The 20,825-nt window shown below is 39.3% G+C and overlaps 1 pseudogene; it reads right to left on the bottom strand.

Moving 5' to 3' along the window:
• Positions 1-414: 414 nt before the first annotated feature.
• LOC130043110 (histone H3.1-like) lies at positions 415-17,699 on the bottom strand (annotated as a pseudogene).
• Between the last annotated feature and the right edge of the window lie 3,126 nt (positions 17,700-20,825).

The raw sequence follows: 20,825 nt of genomic DNA, 5'->3' as shown, positions 1-20,825 counted from the left end.
TAGCAGAACCTGGTTCTGTTTCACAGTTTTCAGACTGTTTAAAAATACCACAATGACCTTGCCATAGTGCTGTCAGCTCATGTTTGAGGAGGTCACCTAGGTATTAAAGAACTATGGCTTTAAACATGAGAAGAATGACGAGTAAGATTACATTATAAGAATCGAAACAACAGTGTCAGTATTGCATTCTCAGTGCATTCAAGGCAAAAAAATAGATTCTTTTATATTTTAAGAAGACTACATCTTAAAATACCTTTCAGTTGGAAATGTGTCAATATCTTTCCTCTGCTCAGTTCTTTGTCATAGAGGAGGCTAATTCACATTGAGCATTGGCAAAAACTCTGAATGATGCTCTCATTAACTGTCACCTCAGGGACAAGGCTCTTGGAGCATGACAGAACAGAGTTCCCCATGCTAAACCTGAGTCGGTGTCACTTTTCTCTTTTTGACCTTTTTCAGAAACTGAGGGGGCATCATTTTTCGACTGACACTGATTCTTCCAGTTACCTTGCTCCCAAGGACAGCACCCACCTGCTTTTTGGCTATGAGTAATAATGAGAAATTCATTTTAACAAGAAAAAAACCCTATACTATAAAGAAAGATGCTGACAATTGCTCTAGTGGGATAAGCACTGATGATATCATGCCAACCAGTGTGTTGATACTGAATTGCTTCTTTCCTATATTCTGTTAGGGTTTTCTCTGTCTTCCTTTAAGTAAGCACTGCTTTTAAGACCCTATATCTTCTCATTCAGGCCTTTTCCAACATTTTCAACACAAAGAAGTCACTTATAATTAAACGATATTATGCCCACTTCCCAACTTATAAAACTTCTTAAAGTCAAATCAAGAAGTTGGAATATAACAGAGATTTTTTTTAATTTCAAATAAAAATATGGGATGACTATATTATTAAGCACTGAATTTATGTTAATCTCTATCTGAATTCTCAGGTGACTTTCCAAGACCTAGTACAATTTGAAAACTACTGACTTCTTGTTCTGTTTTTATTTTTGGTCCAGCAGTGAACATAGCATCCAGTGAATTTAGGGTAAACTCCTGGTATATTTGGGGAGCCATGTCGAGTGCTGAGAATACAACCCTGGACAGCTGTGTGAAAGGCAAATGTCCTACCTGCTGAAATCTCAGCCCCATTTCTTATCAATATTGGCACAATGCTTTGTACGAGATATCAGCATGAAATTAGATTTTCTCATCATTCATTTTCTCTGAAAAAAAAACACATCAATTTATAGAAAATCTCAACAACTTCTTCACAAATTATTATGAAGATCAGAGGAATCAAAATTAGAAAAATATCCATTGATTATGTGTAAAGTTGTTTTATATTTTAATATATAAATTCAAGATTCAACTTTAATAAGTATTATAACTTGGGAAGCGACCACAATATCGTTTAATTACAATCAGTTCTATGTGTTGAAAATGTTGGAAAAGGTCTGAATGAGAATTTGAGCATAAGTTTAATTGCATTACACAACTAAGAATTAATAAGTTGACAATTGCTTCTTTAGAGTTATATCAAAAATTTGATATAACTCTATCTTTACAATATCTTTACAATATCTTGGATAATTTATTTTAACTGAGACTTTTACACATTGGAGGCCAAAGAGATAATGCTGTAAGTAGATACATGTCTTGCACAGGACTGACCCAGGTTTGATCCCCGAGCCGTGCCAGGAGTGAACTCTGGTCACTGTGTTAGTGATCCCTGAGAGAGAGCCACAAGCATAGCCAAGACTATAGCCTGGTGTGGTCCAAAAACAACAAATAGCAAAGATGTGTTTTATACACAGATAACATGTTCGTTCATTCATTCATCTTCATTCTTCATGCCATCTTGCAAATATTTCCTCTAAAAATGCCATAAATATAGTTATGGAACCATAATTATCATTTCTAACATGGATTTAACTATAATTTTAGCTCTCACCCAATTTTTGTTCAGTTTGTGTGACTTTATTTGCACTTCTAAGAAGTGTTCAGGCACAAGTGTTCAGATGGATGATTGCTAATAAGACTATTCAACCCAGAACAGATAGCTTAATGATTGATCCCAAAAGTTGTAAGGGACAACATAGGTGACCTCAGAGACTATACCCAGAGTTGTTTCAGTGAAAAGTTTTTCATGGAGTTAAATTCAGGATGCCAACACAAAAGGTATGTGTTCCAGACTTCGAGAGATCTCTCTGGCACCATCTGACTGAAGTTTTATAAAAGATATTTTAAAACATATTAAAAAATATCCATACCTTGACTACTCTCCATGTCCCACACCATTAGCCAGTCTTCCTGGCCCATTTTTACTGGCCTTGGATAATAGTTTCATATGTTAAAACAGTAGCACTATAACACTGCCCTCCCATTGTTCATCGATTTGCTCAAGCAGGTACCAGTAATGTCTCCATTGTGAGATGTGTCGTTACTGTTTTTGACATATTGAATACACCATGGGGAGCTTGCCACGCTCTGCCATGTGGGCAGGATACTCTCAGTTGCTTGCCAGGCTCTCCGAGAGGGATAGAGGAATCAGACCCAGATCAACCACATGTAAAGCAAACACCCTGCCCGCTGTGCTATTGCACAGTAGAAATTTTTTATTCATTCATCAACTTTGCAAATGAATGCAGACTCTCTCTATCTGTCCCTCACATTCTGACTCTGACACTTTTCATTCAGCATGATACTCTTTAACTCTATCAATTTATAGGCAAATTTTATGACCTTCTTTTTCCTAATAGCTGGGTACTATCCCATTGTATAGATGTACCATAGCTTCTTTATCCATATATCTGTTTCAGGCACTCTGGTTGTTTCTAGCTTCTTCTGGCTATTGTGTATAATGCTGCAGTGAACATGGAAGTACAGATGGTGTTTCTGCTGTGTGTTTTTGGACCACCAGGTTATGTTCTCAGAAGTGGTATTGCTGGACCAATGGGATTTCCATTTTTAGTTTTTTGAGGAATATTCATACAGTTTTCCCAAAAAGCTGGGCTAGTCATAATTCCCACCAGCAATGAATGAGGGATAAATAAAAGATATTTTATTTATATATTTTATTTATATATTTTATTTACATAAAAGATTATTACTGGATTTGGCATATCAATTTGGTCTATTTGGCATAGAGCACAGATAGCTTGCCAGGCTCTGCCGTGTGGGTTGGATATTTAAGGATATTTAAGGTATCCTGAAAATTATTAAATAAATCTACAAGATCATTGTCGGTGATTTTAATGCCAAGATAGGACCAAGAAGATCAGTCGATGAACTCCACATCGGAACCCATGGCCTGGAATGGAACGAACAAGGTGACAGACTGTCTGAGTTCATCATGTCAACCAAAACCTTCCATGGTAACTCACAATTCCAAAAGGCTGAATCTAAACGTTGGACATGGGAGTCTCCCGATGGACGGTTCCACAATGAAATAGACCACATCATATTCAATCGGCGGTTTTGCCTAACCAATGTTGCTGTTGTCCCAAAATTCCAAACGGGATCAGACCACCGTCTTCTTCGTGCAAAATTCTACCTCAGAGAACGAGGAGAAAAGAATGCAAGGTTTAAGAAGAAGACTCCCAGAACAACCACCAACTGGGAACTCTTTGGCTCTGTTGCAGCAACATGGGAAGATGCCGTCATTGACAACATTGATGAGGAATACGATCGAATGATTCAGCACCTCCATGATTGTGCAAGGAATGCCAAGAGAGAGATAACCACAAAAAACCATCTTTCTTCGAACACTCTTGAACTTATTCGCCAACGTGGCGTGGCACGTGCCTCAGGCAACCACAAGCAAACGTCCGAACTGGCAAAACAGTGCAGAAAAGCCATCAAGGATGACCTCAAAAACAGGAGAGCAGCAGTACTGGTAGATGCAGCAGAAGCTGGGAAAAACATTCGTAATGCCCGCCTGTCCTTCACCAACTACAAAACCAAGATGACTGCCCTCCGACATCATAATGGATCTATCACATCTTCCAGAAGGGCAATGGAGAAGATTATTCATGAATTCTACTCAGATCTCTTTAATAGCCACATCCACTTGCCCACATACCACATACCACATGATGGATATGTCGTTCCCAATGTTCTCCCTTCCGAAATCCAACATGCCATCTCGTCGGTAAAGAAACAAAAAGCACCTGGCCCAGACAAGATCAGACCTGAACACCTGAAGAACTTACCATCAGTACTCATCAATACATTAGCTCGACTCTTCACACGCTACCTGTCTGAATGCAAGGTTCCATCCCAATGGAAAACCAGCAAGACTGTACTACTATACAAGAAAGGAGACATCCACGACATTGGCAACTATCGCCCAATCTGTCTATTGTCTGTCATCTACAAACTATTCACTCGAGTCATCCTGAATAGGATTAGCAGAACACTAGATGAAGGACAACCATGTGAACAAGCTGGATTCCAAAAAGGATTCAGTACCATCGACCATATCCACACAATAACCAAGCTCATTGAGGTATCTCGGGAGTTCAAGATGCCGCTCTGTCTAAGGTTCATTGATTTAAAGAAGGCCTTTGATTCTGTTGAGACGGAAGCGGTCATGGAAGCCCTAGCCAATCAGGGCGTACAAACTCAATACATCAGGATCCTTCGTGAGCTCTATTGCGGATTCACTACCAAGATCTCACCATTCTACAAAGAAGTAATCATCCATATCAAGAGAGGGGTTCGGCAGGGTGATACCATTTCACCAAAACTCTTCAGTGCCACCCTCGAGAACATCATGCGATGACTAGAATGGGAAAACATGGGAGTGAAGATAGATGTTCGGCAACTACACCACCTCCGCTTTGCTGATGACATCGTTCTAATAACACCAAACATCAGCCAAGCGGCACAAATGCTTGCGGACTTTGACCGTGAGTGTGGAAAGGTTGGACTACAGCTGAATCTTACGAAGACAATGTTTATGAGAAACAGCCTTGTTCCTGACGCCCCATTCGCTCTCAACGGAACCACCATCTCCGAATGCAACAGTTATATATACTTAGGTCGAGAAATCAACATGATGAATGACCTGGCACCTGAGTTACGCAGGAGGAAGAGAGCGGCTTGGAATGCCTTCAAGAGCATTGAAGAAATAACTAAAAGGACAAAGAACCTCCAACTACGAGCACATCTCTTTGATTCCACTATTCTTCCTGCATTAACATATGCCTCAGAGACCTGGACCCTACGAAAACAGGATGAGAACACTATTCGGGTCTCTCAAAGAGGAATCGAAAGAACTATGCTTGGAATATCACGATTCACTCAAATGAGAGATAGAATCCGGAGTTCTGATCTTCATCAACGCTCAAGAATCAGAGACGCTGTCTCATTTGCCAAGACATCAAAAATCAGATGGGCTCGACATGTAATGAGGTTTACAGACAACCGCTGGACTAGAGCCATTACTGATTGGATTCCACGAGACATCAAAAGATCACGTGGACGCCCACCTATAAGATGGTCAGACTTCTTCGTCAAGACCCTAAATGATCGGTTTGAGGCTCTACATGTTCCTAAAACGAACAGATACCGTTGGGCTACGCTAGCACGCAACCGGGATGAATGGAGACGTTACTGGCACCCGCTCGAATAAATCGATGAATAACGGGGATTAAGTGATTAAGTGATTAAGTGACATAAAAGATATTATTATATATATTATATATAAATAAAAATATCTTTTCTCCTTGCATCAATGCCAGAACTGGTTGTTCTTGTTCATTTTTATGTGTGGCAGTCTCTGTGGCATGAGATGATATCCCATTGTTGTTCTGATTTACATTTCCCTGATGATTGGTGATGTTGAGAATTTTTTCATCTTCCTTTTGGCCATTCAAATTTCTTCTTTGAGGAAGTATCTGTTAAAGAGGAACATCCATTATGTCCAAACTAGTTGGAAATGATTACTCTGGACAAGAACTAGTGTTGAAAGCAGGTAAAGGAATGTAGATGATAACCTTTCAGCATCTGTATCACAGACAATAATGACTAAAATGAGAGAGAGAGAAAGAGAGAGAGAAAAGTGGTTTCTGCCAGAGAGACAGGCTGGGGTTGGGGTTCGTTTGAAAGGCTGGAAGGGAAACTGGGGATACTGTTCCTTGGAAATTACACTGGTGGAGGGATGGGCGTTGGAACATTGCATGACTGAAATGCAATCATGAACAATTTTCTAATGCTCTGTCACACGGTCATGCAGTAAGTAAATAAATAAAAATCTGCATGAAGTAATCAATCAACACTCATACCATAAAACACCACTAATGAATGATTTTTTTGGCTAAAAATGAATGTTGTAAGAAAACAACAAATAGCCAAGAGCAATAACACCTAAGAACTTCATGAATTGGGGTTTTGAGAGGGTATCCTGAGATAATGGTGAAGGAAAGTTGACCCTGGAGAAGGGCATTACAGTGTTTTGACTTTATGTGGAAAAACTTTGGCATTAACAGTACTGTAAATCACAGAGAATAAAGCAAAAAATTATCATTGATGCATAAGACATCATAAGATCCATAGTTAATTTTTAAGCCTAAGGATTTTTGAGCTTAAAAATCATTTTTGATATGTTTTAAATGTGCGATAAAACACAACAAAATAGAAATTATTTAAAAAGATTGTTGTGGATAAAACAAAAGTGCTAGATTGAATGGAGTGAGAGTTAAACAAAACTACCAAAGGATCGAAGAAAAATAAAGATCTTCATTTTGATGGATCTTATGCTATTTTCAAAAGTTTTATAGGTAATGACCTATGAAATGGCAAGCAGAGAAACAGTATTGTTGATATTTAAAAGAAGTAGTGGACCTATCTGGAAGATGTTTAAAAACAAACAAAACCAGATATTAGTCATAAAATGATAAATCTTGCCAAGGTAGCTAGCTTAAAGGTGAACTGGAAAAATATAGTGTGAAGTTTCTAATTCCTCCGAGAAACATATTTTGAGCTATTATTTCATAGAAATGGAAACTAGTCAAGTTTTAAAAAAATTATTGTTCTCAGTACTATATTGAACAGCAGTGGAGAGAGTGGGCATCCCTGTCTCGTCCCTGATCTTAGAGGGAAGGCTCTCAGTTTTTCCCCATTGAGGATGATGCTTGCTGTAGGCTTGTGGTAGATGGCTTTAATTATGTTAAGGAAGGTCCCCTCTATACCCATTTTGGCTAGGGTTTTCATCAGAAAGGGGTGCTGGATCTTGTCAAATGTTTTCTCTGCATCTATTGATATAATCTTATGTTTTTATCTTTTCTTTTGTTGATATGATGGATTATGTTGATTGATTTTCGAATGTTAAACCATCCTTGCATCCCTGGGATGAATCCTACTTGGTCATGGTGTATGATCTTTTTGATGAGTAGTTGGATTCTATTTGCTAGTAGTTTGTTGAGGATCTTTGCATCTGTGTTCATCAGGGATATCGGCCTGTTATCCTCTTTCTTTGTGGTATCTCTGTCTGCTTTTGGTATCAGTGTGATATTTGCTTCGTAGAAACTGTTCAGAATTGTTTTTGATATTTCAATTTCGTGGAAAAGCTTAAAGAGCATTGGGAGTAAGTCCTCTTTAAAGATTTGGAAGAATTCATTAGTGAATCCATCCGGGCCAGGACTTTTGTGCTTGGGGAGACTTATTATTACCATTTCAATTTCCTTGATGGTGATAGGTCTGTTCAGGTATTCCAGGTTTTCTTGGTTCAGCCTTGGGAGTCTGTAGGAGTATAGGAATTTATCCATTTCCTCGAGGTTTTGATGTTCCGTGGCATAAAGCTTCTTGCAATAGCGATTAGGCAAGAAAAAGATATTAAGGGCATTCAGGTAGGAAAGGAAGAAATCAAGCTCTCACTATTCGCAGATGATATGATACTCTACTTAGAGAACCCAATAACCTCCACCAAAAAACTCCTAGAAACAATAGACTCGTATAGTAAAGTTGCAGGTTATAAAATCAATACCCAAAAGTCCATGGCTTTCCTATACGCAAACAGTGAGAGAGAAGAAAGCAACATGAAAAAAACAATCCCGTTCACAATTGTGCCCCAGAAAATCAAGTACCTAGGAATCAGCTTAACTAAGGAAGTAAAGGACCTGTACAAAGAAAACTACAAAACGCTACTTCAGGAAATAAAAGAGGACATGAGGAAATGGAAAGATATCCCCTGCTCATGGGTCGGGAGACTTAACATTGTCAAAATGGCAATACTACCGAAAGCATTGTATGAATTCAATGCAATCCCTATAAGGATACCCATGACATTCTTCAAAGAAATGGAGCAAACACTCCTGAAATTTATATGGAACAATAAGTCCCCACGAATAGCTAAAGCAATTCTTGGGAAAAAGAAAATGGGAGGAATCAACCTCCCTAACTTCAAACTGTACTACAAAGCAGTAATAATTAAAACAGCATGGTACTGGAACAAAGGCAGAACTGCAGACCAATGCAACAGGATTGAATACACTGACATCTCCCCTCAATCATATGATCATCTAATCTTTGATAAAGGTGCAAGTAATGTGAAGTGGAGTAAGGAAAGCCTCTTTAATAAATTGTGTTGGCATCACTGGATGGCTACATGCAAAAAAATAGGCTCAGAACTCTGCCTAACACCATGTACAAAAGTAAGATCAAAATGGATTAAAGACCTCAACAGCAGACCAGAAACCATAAGGTACATTGAAGATAAAGTTGGCAAAACCCTCCATGACATTGAAGCTAATGGTATCTTCAAAGATGCCACGCCACTGGCCGAGCAAGTGAAAACAGAGATAGATAAATGGCACTATCTTAAACTAAGAAGCTTCTGCACCTCCAAAGAAACAGTGACCAAAATACAAAGACAGTCTACAGAATGGGAAAGGATATTCACTGAATACACACCTGACAATGGGTTGATATCCAGGATATACAAAATACTGGTTAAACTCCACAAGAAGAAAACATCCAACCCCATCCAAAAATGGGGCAATGAAATGAACAGAAACTTTCTCAAAGAAGAAATCCGAATGGCAAAAAAGCACATGAGAAAATGCTTTACATCATTAATCATCAGGGAGAAGCAGATCAAAACCACAATGAGATACCATCTCACACCTCAGAGACTGGCCCACATTCAAAAGAACAAAAGCAACCGATGCTGGCGTGGATGTGGCGAGAAAGGGACACTCCTTCACTGTTGGTGGGAATGTCCACTGGTTCAGCCTTTCTGGAAAACAGTATGGACGATTCTCAAAAAATTAGAAATTGAGCTCCCATTTGACCCAGCAATACCCTCCTGGGAATATATCCCAGAGAGGCAAAAATGTATAGCCGAAGTGACATCTGCACTTGTTTGTTCATTGCAGCACTCTTTACAATAGCCAGAAACTGGAAGAAACCTGAATGCCCAAGAACAGATGACTGGTTAAAGAAACTTTGGTACATCCACACAATGGAGTACTATGTAGCTGTTAGAAAAGATGAAGTCATGAAATTTACATACAAGTGGTACAATATGGAAACTATCATGCTAAGCGAAATGAGTCAGAAAGAGCGAGATAGAAATAGAAAGATTGCATTCATCTGGGGGATATAAAGTAACAAAGTACGAGATTAATACCCAAGAATAGCTGAGATCAGCACCAGGAGGATTACTCCATAACTTAGAGGCCAGCCGGGTATCCTAGAGGAAAGGGCAGTTCAGATAGAGAAGGGAGCACCAAATAAAGGATGTTTGGAGGATCCTCCCAGGAGGGGAGATGCATGTCGAAAGTAGACTATGGACTGAACATGTTTGTCACTCAATGCCTCTTTTGCAGACCACAACACCCAAAACGAGAGAGAGAGAACACAGGGGATTGCCCTGCCACAGAGACAGGGGGGGATGGGGGGATGTGGGTGGGAGGGATATTATCCATGGTGGTGGAAAATGGGCACTGGTGGAGGGATGGGTATCTGATCATTGTATAATTGAAACCCAAGCACAAAAAATTGTAAATCTACAACTGTAAAAAAAATAATAATAATAAAATAAAGGGAAAAATAAAAAAAAATTATTGTTCTCAAAAAAAGATACTTTAATGAAATTTGGGGTGGATAGTCTAGTTTGGGGACCTTGCCTGTTGATACTCATGCTTTACTTCTGAGTCTGTTATCAAAAATTACTTCTGATAGTGCTCAGGGGACCATGTACTGATGCTCAGAATTGTACCGATGTAGGCCTCATGCAAAGCAAGTAGTACTGACAGTTAATGTTGCTCCAGCACTCTGAAATTTTTGAAAGCTTGAAACAGAAATATATTCTAATCACTCTAAATTTTTATCATATTCATTAGTATATTGTTAAACAATAATATTTTACTTAGAAAAATAATAAAGAGATTCATGCTGATACAATAAAATAAAGTTTGTCTTACACATGGCCTACCCAGGTTCTATCACTGGAACCACATATGGTCTCCTGAGTACCAGGAGTAATTTCTAACAAAGCCAGGGGTAAACCATGAACACAGTAAGGTGTGACCCAACGACTAAAAACAAATTAACAAATAAACCATATATATTGGTCCTGGGATTGTGATCCCATGGTGGTAAAATATATTACTTGCATACACAGAGACTGTGAAACCAACCCCTGACATCAATGCACATCATAAACATAATATATTTGATTCCTTGGTGCCCAAACAAGTAGATTCTTCTATACTGCAAAAAAATTGTGAACTCCTAATTGCCCCTTCACTATTTTTCATCATTAACCACCAGGACCCACTATCATCACCACCACTAGAGCAGAAATCTATAGTTTTTAAACTTGAATTTAGCAGTATGTAATCATACATCCGTTGCAGACTCAGATTCAAATTTCAAGGTCATCACATTGGGCTTTACATACACAATTACAAATTTTTCAGCTGCTCAAAAATATTGATTTTTGAAAAAAACATTTGAGATATATATTTCTTCAAATTTCCTTTTTTCTAGAAATAACTGTTTAAAGCAAGAACACATAGTTTGACAGTGGAGAACAGTTTTGGCTTCAGAACTTCCATGCCCTGTTTGCCAATGTTAGCTGTGTGCTTTGAAATCATATGAGTATTCTAAACAAGAGTGTATTTGTAGAATGCCAACATAATCCCAATAGGATTGTTCTGTCAATGTTATTAATTTGGAAAAGTACTTTTCACCTTGAATGCTTTCTAAAAATATTATCTATTATTAGAAGTACATGAAATTAGCCTTGCTATTTTCAGTCATAAATATGAAAAACTTTGGTTAAAATACTTTTTTGTTTTTTGGGTTGTAGAGAGATTACAGTGAGGAGGGCACTTTTCTTGCATACAGTTGACTTAGGTTGATCTTTGTTACTATATACAATATTCTGAGTTCCACCAGCAGTGACCACTGAACACTGAATCAGGTGTAAACCCTAAGCACAGCTGGGTATGACCCCAAATATATATGTATATAAATATAGTGTATATTCATATATAATATTATGTTATATAATTAATGTATAAATATATATCATATATAATAAATATTACCTATGTAAATCTGTCATAAATGGAGCTTAATAATTCTCCAATTCATTAGATATCCTGCTTTAAATCCTTACTAAAGTTATTAGAGTGCTGTTGGAGTTCAGGTTGTAGTGTTCTATGTGGTTTGATCTCTATTAACTCTAAACGCAGTCTTATTGAGAATATACAATTACATTTTTAGTTTGTGTCTTATACGATAGTTGAAATAGATATTAACTAGTTTCCTTTAAATATGATTTAGAAGCTAATAAAAGATTCCTTAGTAGTTCAGTTGGTTCAAATTTCCAAGATACTATTTCAAGTACTAAGTAGAGCTAGAGATTTTACTTCTTATAATTATTTGCAAAAAATGCAGGAAATTCTGAAGATGCTGGTAACACGCTGTCGAAGAGAAATGTCACTACAATAGATATTAAAGCGCAGTGGCCACAAAATCAAATTTTAGAGATGTGTCATCACTAAAATATGTGTTATGCCCCAGAATCTGACTTTTGCAGATCACAACTGTCTCTACAATTATTCACTGCATTTCTTAGTAGAAACTAAGTTGACACATTAAGGACCAAGTAATTCAAATCAATATAAATTGGCCCTATTATAATTAATATCTTAACATTTATCCGGAAAAATTTATTTACTTGGTTCATGTACACTACAGCAGTCTTCTAGATGGTTTGTGACACCGTTTTTAGAGTTAAAAATAAAATAGCCTAAAGCAATTAAGTCATTGATAATAAATAAGGCAGTTTGTCTTAAAGGTTGATAGCTTGCTTAACTATTAATTAAAGAAGGCCTTTGATTCAGTTGAGAAGGAAGTGGTCATCGAAGACCTAGCCAAACCAAGAGCTCAAACTCAATACATCAGGTTCCTCCGTAAGCTGTATTATGGATTCACTACCAGGATCTCACCATTCCACAAAGTAGTGATTATCTATGTCAAGAGAGGGGTTTGGCAGGGTAATACCAATCACGATCATCCTGTTGTTCATCGGTTGCCTCGAGCAGGCCCCAGTAACGTCTCTTTCGTCCTAGCCTTGAGATTTTTAAAAGTGCCATATTCAAGGCTCTTTCAGGGTTAGAAGAATGAGACCCATCATTGTTAATGGTATTTGGCATATTGGGTATGCAACAGGGAGTTTGCCAGACTCTGCCATGTGGGCAGGTCACATTAGGTAGCTGCCAGGTTGTCCAAAGTAAGAATGAGATAATAAGATGTCACACAGCCGCTTACGGGAGCTAGGTTTTATAGTCTCTGCTTCTTGGCCGTTGATGGGATTACACGGCACTGGGGGTCAGTTGGTGGGTGTGACCCCTGTCTACTGGAAGATGGAGGATCTGGGGGGTGGATGCTCAGCCCTGATCTGAGCAGGCTTGGAGATCTCAGCCCCAGGGCCCGTATGCCTTTGTTCCTCTGTTGGTACCTTCCTACGTGTGGAGAGTGGTCTCAGCATGGTAGTGGCTGGTTCTGGATGTCTTTGGCTGCCGGAGTTCTGCTCAGGGCAGAGAGGGAAACTCAGCCCGTCCTCTTCCAAGGGGCCCTGATGAGGACAGCCAGGCGTGGAGGCAGAATAGTGCAGAGTCTCCTGCCCCCAGGGTAATAGCATTTCACTGAAAATCTTCAGTGCCACCCTTGAGAACGTCATGCAACAACTGGAATGGGAAGGAATGGTGGTGAAGATAGACAGATGGCAACTACACCACCTGCTTTGCTGATGACATAGTTCTAATAACAGCAAACATTAGTCAAGCAGCACAAATACTGGCCGACTTCGACCATGAGTGTGGAAAGGACGGACTACAGCTGAATCTCATGAAGACAATGTTTATGAGAAACAGTCTCGTTCCTGACATTCCATTCACTCTCATTGGAATGACCATATCCAAATGCAACAGTTATGTGTACCTAGGTCGAGAAGTCAACATGACAAATGACCTGGCACCTGAGTTGCACAGGAGGAAGAGAGCAACTTGGAATGCCTTCAAGAAAGTTGAAGAAATAGCTAAGAGGAAAAAGAACCTCCGCCTCCAGGCACATCTCTTAGATTCCACCATTCTTCCTGCATTAACATACCCCTCAGAGACCTGGGCCCTATGAAAACAGGATGAGAACCCTATTTGGGTCTCCCAAAGAGGAATGGAAAGAGCTATGCTTGGAGTATTATGTTTCACTCAAATGAGAGAAAGAATTCGGAGTTCTGACCTCCATCGACAGTCAAGAATCAGGGATGCTATTTCGTTTGCCAAGGCACTGAAAATAAGATGGGCTGGACATGTAATGAGATTTGGAGATGACCGCTGGACTAGAACCATTACTGACTGGATTCCATGGGAGATCAAAAGACCACGTGGCTGCCCACCTACAAGATGGTCAGATTTCTTCATCAAGACACTGAACGATAAGTTTGAGGCTCTTCATGAGCCTAGAATGAGCAGACGCCATTGGGCTACACTAGCACGCAACAGGGATGAATGGAGACGTTACTGGCACCCGCTCGAGCAAATTGATTATTAACGGGAAGTCAAGTGATATAGTGATCAAATTTGCTTAACATTGTCTACCAATAATTGTGTTATAAGAGGAAAAATATATTCCTTCTTTTCCATTACTATAGATGAAAGTTATCAGGGTTTGTTTGAGAAATTTATTAAATAATTCAAAATTAGTGTTTAAGTTTCATTAGAGAAATAGAAGGTCAGAAACAGTCCAGCAGGTGTATCATTTGTATGGCACATGGACAACGTGGGTTTAATCCTTGGCACCACATATGGTTGAAGGAGCACTTAGTGATTCTTAAGTATGGGGCCAAATGTCAGTCCTTAGTACTGTGAGGTGTATCTACCAAACCAAAAATATTAATAATAATAAATTTTCAACAACAAGTACTTCATAACATTTCGATATATTGGGGGCAAAGAAGTAGTACAAGTTGTAAGATATTTGCCTTATATATGACTGACACTGTTTTAGTGCCTGGCATCACATATGTAGTGGATGACCCCAAGAATAGAATCAGGAGTAACTTGAGTGATGCCCCAAGATATTTCTCTCCCTCAAGAATCATTTTGATGTATTTGATTTCATATCCTAGTGAATCCCTTATTACCACTACCACATAAAAATATATGCACACATATACACAACATATTTTACCTTAGTCAGCATTTTATTTATTTTTATCTCTTTAATGTCTTTTCTTTTGGGGTTGCACTCAGCTGAGCTCATGGGATTATATGTGGATGCACGAACCAAACCAGGGTCATCTACATGTAAGACAAGTACCTAAACCCTGTACTATATCTCTGACCCTAAACATGTTTAAAATTATTGTCCTTATTTTGATATTAATATTGCAGGAATCACTGTCACTGTTCACCGTTCTCCCATTGTTCATTGATTTTCTCGAACGGGCCCAGTAATGTCTCCATCATGAGACTTTGCTGTTACTGTGTTTGGCATATCGAATATGTCACAGGCAGCTTGCCAGGTTTTGCCGCGCGGGTGAGATACTCTTGGTAGCTTGCCAGGCTCTCCAAGGGGCAGAGGCATCGAACCCGGGTCAGCCATATTGGCCGCTTGTTTGCAGGAATATAATAAAATAAATTTATACCCCCAGACATTAACTTTGCACTGAAAGTAGTGTTAAGTCACATCCAAGGGTGAACTACTGGTGGTACAGGTTCCATTGTAAATCAGACATAAAGTTGACAGATTTCAGGAACAGACAATAGTGAGATATTGTAGAATTCCTGTGTGTGATGGATTAAATTTAATAAGGGGAACAGATTAAAGCCTACAATAGATATTTATATAGTTGTAAAGAGCCCGGCAAGCTACCGAGAGTATCTCGCCTGCACGGCAGAGCCTGGCAAGCTCCCCGTGATGTATTCGATATGCCAAACACAGTAACAACAAAGTCTCCAATGGAGATGTTACTGGGCCCTCTCGAGCAATATATACATATGTATTTTTATTTAAAATAGTAGCTTTATTTTAAATAGTAATAATTGTTATTGATAACTGCCATTTTTCCTTCATTTTCTATTCTTTTAATTTTTAAATAAAAATTACTTTAAAATAAAATAGAAATAGCCAAATAGCACATATTCAGAATACACAAGCACATAAATGCACACATTGATAAAGATATATAAATTATTTTTGACATGTACTAAGGCAGAATAGTTGGAAAAAGAGGAAACATTTAAAAAATTGATACTATTCTTATTCATAACATGAAAAAACACAAAATATATAATTAAAAAGAACTTTTTCACATACCTACATTGTAATCATTTTGAAAGAAAAATTAAACCAGTGTACCTAGTGTAAAAATTAAATGTGTACCTTCTTTTTTTATGAAGGGGGTAACTTTTTGCTTATTTATATATTTTAAAATTATATATTTTAAAGCACCATGAGTTACAAAGTTATTCATAGTTGGGTTTTTGAATCCATCACCAATCTCACCACAAGTGTCAAATTCTCTTCACCATTTTCATATCAGTTTCTTCTCTCTTGTTATTTGCGTATAGGAAAGCCATGGACTTTGGTGTACTGATTTTATATCCTGAGACCTTACTGTATACATTTAATGTTTCTAGAAGTTTCTTGTTAGAGGCTTTAGGGTTTGCTAAATATTGTATCATGTCATCTGCAAATAGTGAGAGTTTGATTTCTTCCTTTCTTATTTGGATGCCCTTAATGTCTTTTTCTTGCCTAACTGCTACTGCAGGTACTTCCAGTACTATATTGCATAGTAGTGGTGAGAGAGCAAATTGATCCAACACTCTTTAAATTCATATGGAACAACAAATTCCCATAAATAGCTAAGCAATTCTCAGGAAAAGAAATGAGAGGGGTGCATCATATTCCCCAACTTCAAACTGTACTACAAAGTGGCAATAATTAAAATGGCATAGTATTGGAACAAAATAGATCTGCTGACCAATGAACTAGGGTTGAACATCCTTACACATACCCTCAAATATCAGGATCACGACCATCCTGTTGTTCGTCGATTTCCTCGAGCAGTCCCCAGTAACGTCTCCTTCGTTCTAGCCCTGAGATTTTTTAAAAAGTGCCATATTAAAGGCTCTTCCAGGGTTAGGAGAATGAGACCCCTCATTGTTACTGGTATTTGGCATATTGGGTACACCACGGGGAGTTTGCGACTCTGCCATGTAGGCAGGTTACATTCGGTAGCCTGCCATTTTGTCCGAAGTAAGAATGAGATAATAAGGTAATAACCCTCAAATATATGAACATATAATCTTTGATAAGGGAGCAAGAAACATGAAGTGGAGCAAGGAAAGTCTCTTTAACAAATGGTGCAGGCAAAACAGGACAACCATATGCAAAAAAATGGGCTCAGCACAAAAGTCATGATCAAAATGGATTAAAGACCTCAACATCAGACCAGAATCCATAAGGTACACTGAAGAAAAGGTCGGCAAAACGCACTAAAACATTTAAGCTAAAGGTGTCTTCAAGGACAAAATGCCATTGACCAAGCAAGTGGAAACAGTGATAAACAAATGAGAATATATTAAACTAAGAATTTTCTGTAAATCAAAAGAAACACTGACCAGATTCAAAGACATTCTACTGAATGGGAAAAGATATTCACCCAATATCCCTCCAATTAGGGGTTCTGTCACTGTCACTGTCATCCCGTTAATCATCAATTACTCGAGCGGGCCCAGTAGAGTCTTCATTTGTCCCAGCCCGGAGATTTTAACATTGTAAACTTTTGCTCTCTCTCCGCAGATGCGGCACTAAAGCTGGATGTTCTTGGGCATAATGGTGACACAATTGGCAGGGAATGCGCAGAGGTTGGTGTCTTCAAAGAGCTCCACCAGGTAGGTCTTGCACGTCTCCTGCAGCACCATGACGGCCGAGCTCTGGGAGGACAGGTTGGTCTTGAAGTCTACAACGATCTTGCACACCAACCGCTGGAATGGCAACTTATAGATAAGCAGCTCAGTGGACTTCTGGCAGTGGTGGATCTCGTGCAGCACCACGGTGTCAGGCAGGTAGCGGTGTGGCTTCTTCATGCCACCTGTGGCTGGCATGTTCTTGTGGGCTACCTTGGTGGCCAGCTCTTTGCAGGGCACCTTCCCGCCCATTAACTTGTGCATCTTCTGCTTAGTACGAGCCCTCTCATTCTTCCCAACTCAGCTGGAGACTCCTTCAGGGTTAGGGAAATGAGACCCTTTTTAACTGCTGTTATTGGCATATTTTGTCCATCACGGGTGGCTTACCAGGCTCTGACGTGTGGGCTGGATACCCTCAGTAGCTTGCCTGGGCTCTCTGGGGGCAAGATGGAGTTGGTGGGTGTGACGCCTACATACTGGAAGATGAGAGATCTGGGATGAGGAAGCCCCGGTCCTAATCCGAGCAGGCTTGGAGATCTACGCCTCGGGTCCCGCACACCTTGGTTTCTCTGCCGGTTCCTTCATGCGTGAGGCTTGTTCGAACATGTGGAGAGTGTACTTAAGCATGGCTGTGGCTGGAACTGGAGGTCTTCAGCTGCTGGGGCTCTGCTCAGGGTGGGGAGGGAAACTCAATCCACCTACTCCAAGGGGCCCCGGTGAGGACAGCTAGGTGGAGGAAGGAGACATTTCACAAAAAAATAAAAATCCAGCTCCCATTTGACCCAGCAATACCACTACTGGGATGCAAAAAGTACGGTAGAAATGACATCTGCACTTGCATGTTTATTGCAGCACTATCTACAATAGCTAGAACCTGGACAAAAACCCGAGTGTCAGAGAACAGACGACTGCTTAAGAAACTTTGGTATATCTACACAATGGAATACCATGCAGCTGTTAGAAAATAATGAAATCATGAAATTAGCCTAAAAATGGATCAACATGGAGAGTATCATGCTAAGTAAAATGAGTCACAAAGAGGGGGACAGACATAAAAGGACTGCACTTATTTGTGGAATATAAAGTAACAGAATAGGAGACTAACACCGAAGAACAGTTGAAATAAGGGTCAGGAGGACTGCCCCATGGCTAGGTAGCCAATTTCATATGCTGGGGGAAAAGGTAGATGGGATGGAGAGAGGAACACTAATCAAATGATGGTTGGAGGGATCACTCTGGATATTAGACCCGTGTTGAAAGTAGACTATGAACCAAACATGATGGCTGCTTGTTACCTATATTGCAAACCATAGCACCCAGAAGGACAGAGAGAGTGGGAGGGATTGTGCCTGTCACAAAGGCAGGAGGTGAGAAGGGGTGGTGTTGGAGGGAGGGATACTGGGAAAGTTGGAGTTGGAGAATGCACACTGATTGGAGGAATGGGTACTTGAACATTGTTTGACTGAAATGCAATCATGAAAGTGTGTAAGTCTGTAAATTTATCTCATGATGATTCACTAAAATAATTGAAAAAATAAAAGAAAGAGAAAACATACAAGAAACCTAGGGGATAAAAAATTCTGGCCATCAATATTCCCAGGTTCCCTTCCTACAACCCTGGCTTAGTCCCAGTCTGCCAAATTAACAGAAAAATTTTGAATAAAGTTATATAAGCTTAGGTATCATGATTTGTTGCAGAGAATTGTGTGATTTCCTCATTTCTTATAGCTAATGTTTCACATTTCATTTGTGAGTGTGTGTGTATGTGTGTATATACCACATCTTTATGATGCACTGATCTCCTTTTTACTATCTAGATTGATTTAAAATCTTAGTCATTGTTCTGAATTGTTGGAATATAGCTTCAAATATTTTAGGCCTAATGTTGGTTTGCCCTTTCCCCCTTACCACAAGGAGCTTAGGTTCATTGAGTCATACCCATCACCTTGCCCAAGAGTTACTTCCATTCCTTTCTTTATCTGTAACCACTCCTATGCTCTCCACCCCAACCAGTTAATCAGCTTTTCCCCTAATTAGATTCTGTTCATTTGTAAGGTCAGATCTTTCTAGGACACTGAAATTGTATTGCAACTTAATATTGCCTTTCTCCTCTCCTTATGTCTTTTGGATAGTTTAATGCAATCTCCTTTTTGTATAGATACAGGAAGACAGTTAATATTGTTTTGTAATTTAGGATTTTAATTGGCTTTGAATATTATTCACTCCCATGCGTTTGCTTTCTTGACTTAAGCTTCAGTTTCCCTTAGTTCCTAACACCCCAAAAGCAGGATCCCAACGAGGGACTGAATGGACCCAGGGCAAGTGGTGAGTACCCTGGCATCGAAATGGGCCAGGCCAAAGTGCCACAATTCTTAACTATAAGTTAAGAGCTTGATCATAGACAAATGCTGTCATGATCCAAAAGTAACGACAAAACTAGGACCCTGGTAGGGATAGAAAGACTATCCGGCCTGAGCACTGTAGTCTGAGATTAAAATGGCCCTAGGAGAGAAATTCTATAAGTTTAAGGTATTTCTTACTGTATCTATAAAAAATGATTTATATTATGTATGCTTATATGTTTGTTGGACAAGGAGAGGAGAAACATACCCAGGGGACTCTGCTCTAGCATGGGTTGACCTGCTAATGAGAATCTGTCCTAGAAGCAGTTTTCCCGGAGGGAAAGAACTCTACCCCTATTGATTGTGACCACACCTATGTGTAATTGTTACCCGAACGCCTTATGCTGGGGGATATAATGAGACTGTAAGAGTGGGCTGGGGGTTGGGGGTGCCGTGGAGAAAGACAGGAGTGAATGGAGAGAGGATTGGAATAAACTGCAACTAAGACCAACCAGCCTGACCCTCATTCCTTCCTTCTCTTGCCCATCGCCATTCACTTCCCCGGGGGTGGGGGAGCCGGTGTGAGACTACCGAATGTGAGCCGTGGGAGAGATACACTGCTGCTGTCTTTTTGTGTTTACACACTGAATGCTATAATGAATAATAGTGTGTATGCGTTTTTTTTGGAATGAATGTTTTTCTGTCCTAGGGATCTACATATAAAACTAGAATTGCTGGATCACTTGGGAACTCAATTGTGAATTTACTGAGTACCTTCCTTAATGCTTTCCACAGGAGTTGGACCAGACAACATTCCCACATGCAATGGATGAGTGTTCCTTTTTTACATTCATCCACTGCTGGTGGGAATGTGTCTGATTCTGGAAATTTAAATCAGAGTATTTCTGGAGTTTTAGAGACACCTGACGACAATTGAACACAGGGATAGAAAAGACCGACTTTGGCTAGTAGATCACATTGATCTAGTGAACATCTAGTAAGGAACTTAGTTTATACATGCCTAGTTTCTTAGGAATTTTTTTTGTTT

This window comes from Sorex fumeus, unplaced genomic scaffold (assembly GCF_029834395.1).
Source record: "Sorex fumeus unplaced genomic scaffold, SorFum_2.1 ptg000007l, whole genome shotgun sequence".
NCBI classification, from domain to species: domain Eukaryota; kingdom Metazoa; phylum Chordata; class Mammalia; order Eulipotyphla; family Soricidae; genus Sorex; species Sorex fumeus.
The sequence above is the reverse complement of the archived record's forward strand: the minus strand, read 5'-3'. Positions and strand labels throughout refer to the sequence as shown.